Below are 235 nucleotides of genomic sequence, written 5' to 3' on the forward strand. Positions count from 1 at the left end.
TGGCGTGACGTGCCGTGACGTTGCGTGACGCAGCTCGCGGCTCTGGCGGGCGGCCTCCCCGCCGCGCACGCGACGATGACGCCCCGGGCTGGCCGCAGCGCCCATTGGCTGCCTCCCGCGATCACCTGAGGGTCCCGTTCCCTCAGCAGCTCTCCAGCGGATTGGCTCGCCGCGTCGGGCCGGGCCGCCAGGCGGGAGGCCCCCCCGGCCGCCGGCGCGAGGCGGTTGGCGGAGG

Source organism: Haliaeetus leucocephalus, unplaced genomic scaffold (genome assembly GCF_000737465.1).
Source record: "Haliaeetus leucocephalus isolate CR32 unplaced genomic scaffold, Haliaeetus_leucocephalus-4.0 Scaffold167, whole genome shotgun sequence".
In the NCBI taxonomy this organism is placed as follows: Eukaryota; Metazoa; Chordata; class Aves; order Accipitriformes; family Accipitridae; genus Haliaeetus; species Haliaeetus leucocephalus.